Raw genomic sequence first — 13,157 nt, forward strand, 5'->3', positions numbered from 1 at the left:
ATATATATATATATATATATATATATATATATATATATATATATGTATGTATTAGCTTGTTGACCCTACTGAACCTCCACCACTGCCCTGCATAGAGCCGCACCATAAAACAGTGTAAGGAGACCAACGTGTCCTCCCCTGCACAGACCCACAGTACACTCCCTACAGAGCCCTCATGTTCTCCCCTTGCACAGCCCCCCCGTGTACCCCCCAGCACAGCCTCCCATGTCCTCCCCTACACAGCCTCCCCATGTACCCCCCCTGCACAGAGCCCCCATGTTCTCCCATACACAGCCCCCATGTCCTCCCATGCACAGCCCCCCATGTCCTCCCCTGCACAGCCCATGTCCTCCCCTACAGAGCCCCCCATGTCCTCCCCTACAGAACTCCCATGTCCTCCCCTAAAGAGCCCCCCCATGTCCTCTCCCTACAGAGCCCCCCCATGTCCTCCCCTGCACAGCCTCGCCATGGTCACCTATCTGCACAGCCCCCCAATTCCCAGTATCCCTCCTCCCACCCTCACCTGCCGGTTGCCGGCTCCGTTCAGCAGCGGCGTGCTCTCCCCGGCCTCCTCCAGCTGCTCCCGGCCGGACCACGACACCCTGTTGGCCATGCTCCGTGCTGTGCGGCCGCTCCGCTCGCTGTTTGGGCATGTGACAGCCGGAGCCTCGGCAGATCCCACGGTCATGTGACTGCCAATCTACAGCGCTGCAGCGGGGTCATACCAGGAATGCACGCCCGAGGCATGACGGGTAATGTAGTCCTACAGTGTTACCATAGCAACACGGCTGCTGGGGCCTTAACTAAAAGCAGCTGAGGAGCTGCCTTGCTGCCCCCACACACGTGCCGCCTGAGGCGGACCGCCCCCCCACGCTACTCCAGTACTGCATCTATGGGTCCCTGTTATCAGCTATTCATAGGCCAGGACCAGCCTTCAACATAAAGGGGACACAATTATAACACTGAGCACAATAGTCAGGGGGCCCGTGAGACCACCCCCTGACATCAGCAGAGACCTGTGCAGTGGCTGAAGAGTTAACCAGCCCTCGGGAATCTGCAGAGCTTCATTATACATCGGTGCCAATGTTCACTACAGGACTGGCATTGTATTCATGAATCAGATGGCTCAGGATGAACTCCAGGCAAGTATCAGAGACTCCACAGCGGCAACACCAGATCTCATCCAGGGCTTCCTGGTGCCTGATCAATAGGCAATGAGGTCCCTGTATCCACAATGATCCTTAGAGAAACAATTGTCCAGCAGACCCAGCACGCCCTTTAACTGGTAAAACCATCCTTTTTACCTCCCTGGTGGCTTTGCAGCTCGTTCTGGCTGCCGGAGCCTGCAGCTCTTCCTGTCGAGTGATCACGTGGTACTGCTCATTAAGGTAATGAATATGCGCTCCATGCCTAAGGGAGCGGAGAGGCGTGCAGGCATGTGAGTATGGTGTGCTGGAAGCTAGTGGCCTCTGTGACCTGCTGCTCCCCTCCTCTGCCGGCTTTCTGGGACCGTGACTCGTGTATAAGCCAAGGGGGGTGTTTTCTGCACAAAAAGTGCTGAAAAACTCGGCTTATACACGAGTGTATACGGTAAATATTCTTCTATTTGTCTAATTAATAAGTGACTACCTTTTCTCCCACTTCTTGTTTTTTTTTAGAGTCTATCAAATATTTAAAAACAAAAAATATATTGAAAAAATGTTCAAAAAACCATAAAGAAAATGATGTGTCAGACTTTCTCTTGATGAAATGTATCACTCTACGGTGGATTAGGCTGTGAAGCTGGTGAAAATACCGGGAGGAGAGGGCTTCAATGACATGACTACTGAAGACGGAAACACCCTTCACCAAGTGAAGAAGAGGATGAGGAACAGTTTGAACAACGGGTTTAAGAAGAGGAGGAGGTTGGCCTAACACTTGATCGACTTGTAGTCATGGTCATAATGGGCAATGTACTTCATCGATTGGTTGAGGAATAGGACCTCCGTATGGTTCATAAGAAGCAGAACCAGCATCTCTCCATGACGATGTTCATCACTCGAACAAGAGGTTGGTTACGCATTTAGTGGTAGTAAAAGTTACAGATGAGGCTGAAGATACTACTGCCTCACCTGAAGAAGTTCCTGATGAAGTGGTGCCAATAGGAGAGCTGTAATGCTCTTCCATGCTGTGCAGTACAGTACTGTACATTCATCCCATTTTCATCACCTTCAATCATCAGTACTACACAGCTAATTCATCATCTTCATCATGTAGAATTTGTTTATGAACATAAGTAGTGTTTATAAAAAGGTACAAAAGGTTAATAAGGAACTGGGGCCGACTAATAAGGGACTGGTAATGGTAAATAAGTGTGTGGGAGGAGTTTGTAAATCCTTAAAATATATAAATGCTAAAATAAATGTAAGTTTCTTACTTGGGGGATTTTCAACTATCGTGTTGGAGGTTTAGAATGTAATGCCCGCGATAAGTGGGGGATCATTGTGTAGTATTGCTGTGGATTATATTCACTTTTTGCAGTGGTTTTGAGGCTCTTTTTAAGGCAGATTCCAGGCAGAATTTAAAACCAATTGGGGGCAATATGAAAATAACACCTGACACCAGATAAAAAGGGGAGAAGTTGACTCAATCTTTGAAATGTATGTCTCTGTGCCACACTAAGCATGGAGGACATAAAGAGAAGATGAGAACTGTGAGGACTTGAGAACCAAAATTGTTGAAAGATATCAACAATCTCAAGGTGGGGGGTGGCTATGCCGTGAACGGGAGAGGACGCTGGCTAGGAGAGCTCCTCATCATCCTGCTGGATCCTGGACCCTATATAAGATATAGTTTGTGACGCCACCTGTGGTATTCGCTAAGGCTGAGGCTGTGGTAACCGCTGAGGCTGATGGTGTGTCACGGGGGCTTAGTTCAACTAAGGCTGAAATACCCGGGGCCCCTGTGGTGTCCCTTTACTAGGGGAAACCCTGTCTGACCCTCAACCCAGGGTTTTTGCTGAAGGTGCAAATGCCTGAGCCTCCGACCTTTCCTTATCTCCTGCTCAGCCCTGCACTTAACCCTCCACCCTCCACCCAGTGAGAAGTCACCACCAAAGCTCCCACACAAATAATGACAGACAGGGAGAACTTAAACTGCACTGCGCCGCACACACACAGGAATAAACAGTAATGTGAACAGGGCACAACTAAACACAAATATGGGAAGGAGAAAGGATAACGACGGATCATACGACACCAGATATGAATCTCTCTCTCTTGAACACCTCCACTCCAGACCGGAACCACTTGGTATGAAAAACAAGCTATAATCGGCGACGCCCATAGGCCAGCATGACTATTTAAAGACCGTGGGCGTGACTAACCATCCAACCTGGTCTCCAGCAGGATTAACCCCCGAGAGCCTGAAGATCAGGCCGGCGCCACTGAGGCTATAGTGGCTGGAGGTGGAACTACCTCTGCCTGCCGGATGCTGTGGTGTGAACAGCGTCCGACATGACAGTACCCCGTCTTCTACGAGGGACCCCAGGGCCCTCAAGACTCATAGGACCCGGCTTGTCCGGATGACGACGGTGAAAAGAACTGACCAGCCGATCCGCATGTATGTCTGAGGCTGGAACCCAAGACCTCTCCTCTGGACCATACCCCCGCCAGTGCACCAAATACTGAAGAGTACGGCGTACTACTCGAGAGTCCACTACCTTGGCGACCTCGAACTCTAACTCGCCATCCACCATGACTGGAGGTGGCATCGGCGTCGTGTCCACCAAGCCTACCACCTTTTTCAATAAAGCCCTGTGAAACACGTTGTGTATCTTGTACACCGCGGGAAGTTCCAACCGATAAGCTACTTGGTTAATGATGGCAGAAATCCTAAAAGGCCCAATAAACCTTGGACCCAGTTTTAAAGAAGGGATTTTGAGTTTTATGTTCTTTGTAGCTAACCACACCCATTCACCCACACACAGGTCCGGACCTGGCACGCGTCTACTGTCAGCCACCCGTTTGTACCTGGCACTCATGCTCAACAAACGCTGTTTCACCCGCCTCCAGACTGATGACAATTGGGCTCCTAGCTGATCCTCCTCCGGGACACCCCCGGAGTCACCCTGACGTAAGGTACAAAACTGAGGATGTTGACCGTACACACAAAAGAATGGAGACTCTCCTGATGACTCTTGGCGGTGATTATTTAATGCGAATTCGGCCAGAGGAAGGAAAGTAGACCACTCCTCCTGGTTGTCGGACACAAAGCATCGTAAATACTGTTCTAGATTTTGGTTCATGCGCTCAGTTTGTCCATTAGACTGTGGATGAAACGCCGATGAATGTGACAACTTGATCCCCAACCTTGAGCAAAAAGCTTTCCAAAACCTCGCCACAAATTGCGTACCCCTATCAGATACTATGTCAGACGGTACTCCGTGGAGTCTGACCACCTCCTTCACAAATACCTGAGCCAACGTCTTAGCATTGGGCAAAGAAGACAATGCCACAAAATGCGCTATCTTTGAAAAACGGTCAACCACCACCTGATGACAGTGTTCCCTGCCGAGGCTGGCAAGTCAGTGATAAAATCCATGGAGATTTCTGTCCATGGCCTATTGGGTACCCCCAGAGGCTGTAGCGTGCCAGCAGGACGGGTTCGGGGTGACTTAGCCCTAGCGCACGTGATGCAAGCTGCCACGTACGAGACCACGTCCTGCCGGATTTTGGGCCACCAGAAACGACGCGATACCAGCTCTAAGGTGCCCTTCACCCCTGGGTGACCAGCCAGTACCGAATCGTGGTGTTCCTTCAACACCTTAGGCCGAAGATGCAGGGGTACAAATGATTTGTTGGCGGGAAGTCCTGGTGGTACCTCCTCTTGGGCCTCGGCAATCTCCACCTCTACCTCAGTCGTGAGAGCCGAGACCACTACCCCTTTCTGGAGGATGGGTACCGTCTCTTCCCGAGGTTCTCCCCCCGGAAAACACCTAGACAAAGCATCCGCCTTGGTGTTTTTAGCCCCGGGACGGTACGTCACAAGAAAATTGAAATGAGTAAAAAACAATGCCCAGCGAGCCTGCCTAGGAGACAGACGCTTGGCCGACTCCAGGTAGAGCAGATTCTTATGGTCGGTGATAACTGTGACCTGGTGAGCCGCCCCCTCCAAGAAGTGTCGCCATTCCTCAAAAGCCAGTTTGATGGCCAACAACTCCCTGTTGCCGATATCATAATTCCGTTCGGCCGGCGACAGCTTCTTGGAGAAGTAGGCGCATGGATGCATCTCGCTCAAGGACGAGCCTTGAGACAGTACTGCCCCCACTCCCACCTCCGACGCATCAACCTCTACCACAAAAGGTTTAGACACGTCTGGTTGCACCAGAATGGGGGCTGAAGCAAAACTATTCTTCAGACGCTCAAATGCACGTATAGCCACCTCAGGCCAGTTCGCCAGATCGGCACCCTTTTTTGTCATGTCCGTGAGCGGTTTGGCGACAGTCGAAAAGTGTTTTATAAATTTCCTATAATAATTCGCAAACCCAAGGAACCGCTGGAGTGCTTTCAGACTCTCCGGCCTCTCCCATTGCAACACCGCTTGCACCTTAGCGGTGTCCATTTTAAAACCAGCTGCGGACACAATATATCCCAAAAAGGGCAACTCCTGGACAAAAAATAAACATTTTTCCAGCTTAGCATAGAGCTGGTTCTCCCGGAGCAACTGTAACACCTGCCTAACATGCTGCAAATGAGTGTCCCGATCGCTAGAATAAATGAGGATATCATCCAGGTATACAATCACAAATCTCCCCAGGACATGAGCAAAGACATCATTAATAAAATGTTGGAAAACGGCAGGCGCGGTGGTCAACCCAAACGGCATAACCAGACTCTCAAAATGACCCTCAGGAGTGTTAAACGCCGTCTTCCACTCATCCCCCTGACGGACCCTTATGAGGTTATACGCCCCCCTGAGGTCCAGCTTGGAAAACCATTTTGCCCCCGCTACCTGGTTGAACAAATCCGGGATCAACGGCATTGGGTAGGGATCACCCTGGTTTAACTCTCGGAAATCCAGACACGGGCGTAACCCCCCATCTTTCTTCTTAATGTAGAAAAACCCCGCGGCTACAGGCGAGGACGAAGGCCGGATGTGACCTTTGCTCAGACTCTCCGCGATGTAGTCTTTCAGAGCTTGTCTCTCAGGACCAGAAATATTAAACATCCTGGCCTTAGGTAATTTGGCCCCGGGTTTTAACCTAATAGCACAGTCATAGGCTCTATGTGGAGGCAGTTCTGAGCAACCCTTCTCAGAGAAAACATCCGCGAAATCCTGCAAAGCCTCCGGCAGGCTGGGCGTCACGGCGGACACACATGTGGCCAAGCAATTGTCTTGGCAGAAACCACTCCATTGTACTATGTCCTGAGTTTTCCAATCAATTACCGGGTTGTGCCTGGACAGCCATGGAAAACCCAGGACCATTTGAGCTGGGAGATTACGGAGGACCCTACATGTAACCGACTCAGAATGTAGGACCCCAATGTGGAGTTTCACCTCTGCCACAAACTCAGTAATCTCCCCTTGAGGGAGGGGAACAGCATTAATGGTCACCACCTGTATGGGGTGAGGAAGTTTTTCAATCTTAAACCCGGCGGTGTGTGCAAACTCCTCATCTATGAGATTGGTGGCGGAACCGCTATCCACAAACACTGATATAGGTAGCTCTCTGCCGGCGACAATAACCTTGGCAGGGAGCATACATTGAGATACCATCATGGAGGATATGCATACGCTCAGTTGGGTCTCCTCCATACCCTCTGAGCTTAACAGTTTTCCGCCGGTGTGACCCTCTTAGGTAGTACCGGGCAAACGTTAACATAATGACCTCCTTTACCACAGTAGAAACATGCTCCGGACTTCCGGACTCCCGGAGCGCGAGGCTGAACCTGTGCCACGCCAGCAATCTGCATAGGTTCAGGGGACTCATCTACTTCAACCACACCTGCACCTCTGTTTTCCCCCAGAGGTAGCGTCTCCTGTGCCCCCTGACGAAAACGGCGATCAATACGTATCACCAAACTCATGGCAGACTCCAATGATGCCGGAGTCTCATACATCAGGAGGGCTTGTTTCACCCTCCCTGATACCCCATGAATAAACTGGCTCCGCAGTGCTGGGTCATTCCACTGTGTGTCTACAGCCCAGCGGCGAAATTCCGAACAATAGTCTTCTGCCAAGCGCTCCCCCTGGCGGAGGGCGCGGATTTTAGATTCCGCTAGAGCCAGTCGGTCAGGGTCATCGTAAATGAGCCCGAGGGCAGAAAAAACATTATCGACCGAATGAAATGTAGCAGAGTCAGGTGGTAAGGAAAATGCCCATGCTTGGGGGTCACCACTCAGTAATGACAACACCAGCCCTACTCGCTGGGCCTCATTACCTGAGGATATTGGCCGCATGCGGAAGTATAATTTGCAGGCCTCCCGAAATACGACAAATTTGCTGTGATCGCCTGAAAATCGTTCTGGCAGCGGAAACTTCGGCTCTGCACCGATACCTGCAGATGCCGTTTGCACCTTTGCTACTACCAGGCCCTGCTGCTGAACTGCCCCATTCAACTCGGAGACCTGTATGGACAGCGCCGCCAACTGGCGGGTTATGGAATCTAATGGATCCATGGACTCCTGAAAAAATGTGGGCCGATTATAATGTCACGGGGGCTTAGTTCAACTAAGGCTGAAATACCCGGGGCCCCTGTGGTGTCCCTTTACTAGGGGAAACCCTGTCTGACCCTCAACCCAGGGTTTTTGCTGAAGGTGCAAATGCCTGAGCCTCCGACCTTTCCTTATCTCCTGCTCAGCCCTGCACTTAACCCTCCACCCTCCACCCAGTGAGAAGTCACCACCAAAGCTCCCACACAAATAATGACAGACAGGGAGAACTTAAACTGCACTGCGCCGCACACACAGGAATAAACAGTAATGTGAACAGGGCACAACTAAACACAAATATGGGAAGGAGAAAGGATAACGACGGATCATACGACTCCAGATATGAATCTCTCTCTCTCTGCAACACCTCCACTCCAGACCGGAACCACTTGGTATGAAACACAAGCTATAATCGGCGACGCCCATAGGCCAGCATGACTATTTAAAGACCGTGGGCGTGACTAACCATCCAACCTGGTCTCCAGCAGGATTAACCCCCGAGAGCCTGAAGATCAGGCCGGCGCCACTGAGGCTATAGTGGCTGGAGGTGGAACTACCTCTGCCTGCCGGATGCTGTGGTGTGAACAGCGTCCGACATGACATGGTGATGCAGCAGAGTTGGTACAGCTCTCCACAGGTAGAGCTAAGTCCCAGGGCAATTATATTATAAAAGATGGTGATGATGGATGTAATGCAGGGTTGAGGTGACGCAGCAAATAAACAGGAGAACACAGCGGGATGCAGTCTTTACACTTTTACTCACATTTTGAGTTGCAAACCAGGGCACTGAGTACAGATGGTAATGGAGATCCAGCCAGCCTGGAAGCAATTTAGGATCCACTAAGCCAGATGGGTTGGAGGCCTCCTTTCTACGCTGTCCCATGAGGTCTAAAGCTATGCTCAGTCCACTGTTCCTTACGGTTCTTTAGTCCTTGCCTGTATGGCAGGCAGCTTGAGCCTTTCACAGGTGTCACTCCTTCGTGGTGGCTCTGGCTCTGGTATGCTGCTGTGCGTTCAGGTGTGTGATGGGGTCAGGAGGCCGGCATTTGCCTGCCCTCCGGATTTGGCTGCTGGGACTGTTGTACCCGTGCAGCCATGGACTCTGGCGTCCAGTGTCAAGCGCTCTTCGCTGGGGTGAGCTTGGTCACAGCTCTAAACTTAATGTGTATGGCGGTGTAGCACTCTAGCACCTTATATTACTGGGTCATATTATAGTAATTTATATCTTGGCATATTTTAGTATACGTAAACTTTCATTTGTATTTATCCCTCATATTTTGCAGTACTCTGCAATTCATCTATAGCATTGCAGTACTTTTTGTAGAACATTATTTCTTGGTTATACTTGTATAATCATTTATTTTCAATGTGCATTGTATGTTTTGTCCTCTAGCACTTTATAGTACTGAATCATTTACAGTGGATTTAATTCTATATCTTGCAATACTTTTCACTTTTGCACAATTTTTGTTTTACAGCACTATAGCACTTTTTAGTGCAATTTTTAGAATATTATGGTAGTACTTTTCACAATATTATTGTCTACACTATATATTTAACTTACACATTATTAATAGAAAAAAGTTTTTTGAGCGAAAAAAATGTTTAGAAAAGTTTTTTGAGCGATATATTTTAGCACTTAGCATTTTTTTTTTACATATTTTTTATTTATTTTTTTCTGGTGCTGATATTATACAAATTTTGGCAAGTTGTATTGATCTATTTATTGTATGTCTTCAGATTTTATATTTTAGCACTTAGCACTTTTTGATATATATTTTTTATTCTATTTTTTGTGTTTATATTATACTAATTTTGGCAAGATGTATTGATATATTTATTATTCAGATTTTTTTGTCATCACATTATAATTTGGTATACAATATATATATTTATAATTTTGGCTTTCCATCATTTTTTCATGCTGGATCCGTTTTTTTCTCATAGACTTGTGTTAGTGACAGATTGTGACGGATGGCCACACGTTTCATCCGTCGTCCAACGGATCCGTCAGAAAATCTCTGTCCGTCGGCTGGAGACAAGGGACAGATGAACGTTTTTTGTGTACGTCGAAAAGTCGGATAGCGACGGATTCCGTCTTTTAAAACTGAGCATGCCCGGAATCATTTTTCTTCCTTTATTTTAACCCCTGCGGCTGCTTTTTCTATTCTGGCACAAAATCCTTCTCTCTCTCTCTCGCTCCAGAATTCTGTTTCTTTAATTCCTACAGCAAGGTTGATACAACGGATCAGTCATAAAAACGGGTCCAGTGCATCAGTTTTTTGCAATGTACGCAGGATCCGTCCACTTGACGGATCTGAACACTTTGACGGATTGTGACTGATTGCAAAAGACTGGAGTGTGAAAGGGGCCTTAAGAAGCGAGATGTGGATGAGAAAAGGCGGTGGATCCGTTGCCAACCGTTAATTGACGGAATCCGCCATCGGATCCTCCTTTTTATACTGAGCATGCCCGAATGAATGTCCTTTCATGATATTTAACCCCAAATCCCATTCTGGCAGCTAAATCTCTCTCTCGTGAAACAGGCCTTACTTTAAATTTCATGCACTAGCGTCTAAAGCGGATCCGTACAAAAAACGGATCCAGTTGCATCCGTTTGCCACCAAACGGAAACGGATCCGTTTTTGCACACTGGCGGATTTTGACTAACGCCAGAAAACTGAAGTGTGAAACAGGCCTAAGAGAAAGAAAAGACTCAATCTGAGAAGAGGTCACCTATAAGGTACCAGGATGTACATTTTTAGCTATTAGTACTGACTGCGTCTCATCAGTACTATGGTTCCTGTATAGTCCACAGTCTGATAAAGACTGATAACTCCCAGCATCTCCTTACCATTGTTAAGGACATACTGGGAGTTGTAGGTTCATGAGATACAAATGTATATGGGCCTGACTTAGAAGGATTCAGCTCATCAGTTATTAATCACATGATGTCATAGACCTAAAGGAAAAGGGAAGAATTAGCTGGGTAGAAATGCAAAATGGGCGCCTTCGGCTTCATCTGCCTTGGGCACCCAAAATACTTTGTTTCGGCCCTGGTAACGGATAAAGCAAACTCCTACATGACCTATCAGTGTTCTACGATTTGGGTTGAGGACACTTATTGCATGTGGGCTGGTGAATTTTGTGTGCCAGGGCTGCTTTTTAGTCCTAACTCGGCCCTGAATCCCCTCGTGTATCTGAATGGGAGGAAGAGTGTGAACTTGTGCTAATTGTGCAGTCACACTTTGTCATCTCTGCTCCGTCCTGTCTTCCAGCGCAGGGTTAAATTGCTCTGACTTCATATCTGGCTTCATGGCTTGATCATAGATGCTGGATCCTGATCCCCAACAAAATCTCACCAACCGAAGATTGTGAAAGAAACACACAAAACACTTTTATTGGATGTTAAATTGACCGAATTTTATTCCAAATCTCATCATTATTTATTTCTTTCAGTGTCTGAAATTTAGAATCCGCCAATTACTATGAAAGAGACACTGAAAATGGCAGAACCCCCGACTCACGAAGAATCGTCCTTCAGCACTCAGGAGAGGAAAAACCCCCTGTGGTGGAAACCTCTAGGGAACCATGGCTGCAGGACTGCCCTTCCCTTGGGCTTAGAAGGTTAGTGCCAACATGTAACAGCAAATTGTACCTGAATTTGTACATTGTGTCATATTTGTTTTGGAGAAGCCTAATGCGACCTCTCCAGGCTGAACACATAAAGTGAAGGCGGCGAGTACCGGACGTGAGGGAGATCTGGCTGCAACATCTGTCACCCCATTGATCTGGCTGGCTAGGCGCTATGGCTGATCTGGCTGGCTAGGCGCTATGGCTGATCTGGCTGGCTAGGCGGTGTCCCCTTCCTCCCATTGTGGAGTGATGAAGCTCCAGGTCTCCAGACACATCAAGTATGGCTCCGTCTACGGCTAAATGACTTGTGGTTCTGGAATCTTCTCCTGCATCGTAGATGCATGTGTTTATGACATCAGCGCAGTTGCCATAGTTATCACAGGTGTTTTATACTGTGGTTTCATTGGCTAGAAAGTCCCTCTCAGTGTTCCAAAGAATTAACCCTTGAATGACTGGTATTGTGCCTTTCTCCAGAAGCCTGTAAAATAAACTTGTCACTAGACAGGACCATTATCATTATTATATTTTAAAGTTGCCCCAACCAAAGTCTAATAAGTGAGCGCATCTAGAGTTGATGTGTAACAAGCGCAATCATTCCATTAAGCACTACTAAATGCATAAATGCACAATATGAGAACAGAGCAGTCTCATAGAAAATTAATGATACCAATGTAAATGCAGTTAGATATGGGATGCTATATAGGGGCTCATACTGTATATAGGAGCTATATGGGGACTCACACTGTATATAGGAGGCAATATGGTGGCAAACAATGTATTCAGGAGGCTATATGTGAGTGCTCATACTGTATATAGGAGGCTATATGGGGACTCACACTGTATATAGGAGGCAAACACTGTATTCAGGAGGCTGTATGTGGGCTCATACTGTATATAGGAAGCGATTTGCAGGCTCATACTGTTTATAGGAAGCGATGTGCAGGCTCATACTGTACATAGGAGGCTATGTGGATGCTCATACTGTTTATAGGAAGCAATGCACAGGCTCATACTGTACATAGAAGGCTATATGTGGATGCTCATACTGTATATAGGAGGCTATATGCGGCCTCATACTGTATATAGGAAGTGATGTACAGGCTCATACTGTATATAGGAAGTGATGTGCAGGCTCATACTGTATATAGGAGGCAAAAACTGTATTCAGGAGGCTAAATGTGGGTGCTCATACTGTATATAGGAGGCTATATGCGGCCTCATACTGTATATAGGAAGTGATGTGCAGGCTCATACCATACATAGGAGGCTATGTGGGCTCATATTGTATATAGGAAGCCATGTGCAGGCTCATACTGTATATAGGAGACTATATGCGGCCTAATACTGTGTATAGAAGGCTATATGCGGCCTCATACCGTATACAGGAGGCTATGTGGGCTCATACTGCATATAGGAGGCTATATGCAGCCTCATACTGTATATAGGAAGCGATGTGCAGGCTCATACTGTATATAGGAGGTAAACACTGCATTCAGGTGGCTATATGTGGGTGCTCAAACTGTATATAGGAGGCTATATGCTGCCTCATACTGTATATAGGAAGCGAAGTACAGGCTCATACTGTATATAGGAGGCTATATGCGGCCTCATACTGCATATAGAAGGCTATATGCAGCATCATACTGTATACAGGAGGCTATATGTGGGTGCTCATACTGTATATAGGAAGCTATATGCGGCCTCATACTGTATATAGGAAGTGATGTACAGGCTCATACTGTATATAGGAGGCTATGTGCTGGCTCATACTGTATATAGGAAGCAATGTGCAGGCTCATACTGTATATAGGAGGCAAAAACTGTATTCAG

The sequence above is a fragment of the Dendrobates tinctorius genome, unplaced genomic scaffold (assembly GCF_039654945.1).
Source record: "Dendrobates tinctorius isolate UK_male_01 unplaced genomic scaffold, ASM3965494v1 ptg000068l, whole genome shotgun sequence".
NCBI lineage: Eukaryota > Metazoa > Chordata > Amphibia > Anura > Dendrobatidae > Dendrobates > Dendrobates tinctorius.